Source organism: Rhea americana, unplaced genomic scaffold (assembly GCF_003343005.1).
Source record: "Rhea americana isolate MKP2758 unplaced genomic scaffold, rheAme1 scaffold_115, whole genome shotgun sequence".
NCBI lineage: Eukaryota > Metazoa > Chordata > Aves > Rheiformes > Rheidae > Rhea > Rhea americana.
The window spans coordinates 1,630,575-1,631,011 of NW_028185206.1; positions in this window are offsets into that span (position 1 = coordinate 1,630,575).

The window sequence follows — 437 nt, forward strand, 5'->3', positions numbered from 1 at the left end:
CTCAGAGCCCCAAGCCATCTTCTCCTGCCTGCTTTGGGATATGGCTATCTGTGCTTGGGGGCACCTCTGCACAGTGCAGCTATAGCCAGGGATCAAGCTGCTGGGAAAATAGCTGAGGTGAATGGCAGAAGTCCCACTGGTGAGGCTGCGGAGGAGAAGGGGAGACAATCAGAGCCGCTCCTCTGCCAGACGTTCCCACACCTTTCTTGTGCTCCCTTGTGTGTCACTGCTTCTGGCTCTGCCTCCTGGCCAAGTCAGTAGGCAAGGCACTGGTCACCCAGCCCAAGCCCTTTCCCGAACCTGGGATGACTTAGTAAGGATGCTCAGGGCTGTTGCAGTCAAGCAATCCCCTAGCTGGGGATTTGCAGTTCACAGACTTCAAATTCCAGATTTATTTCCTCTGACCACTTGACAATTTTCTTCCAGTTTGGTAAATC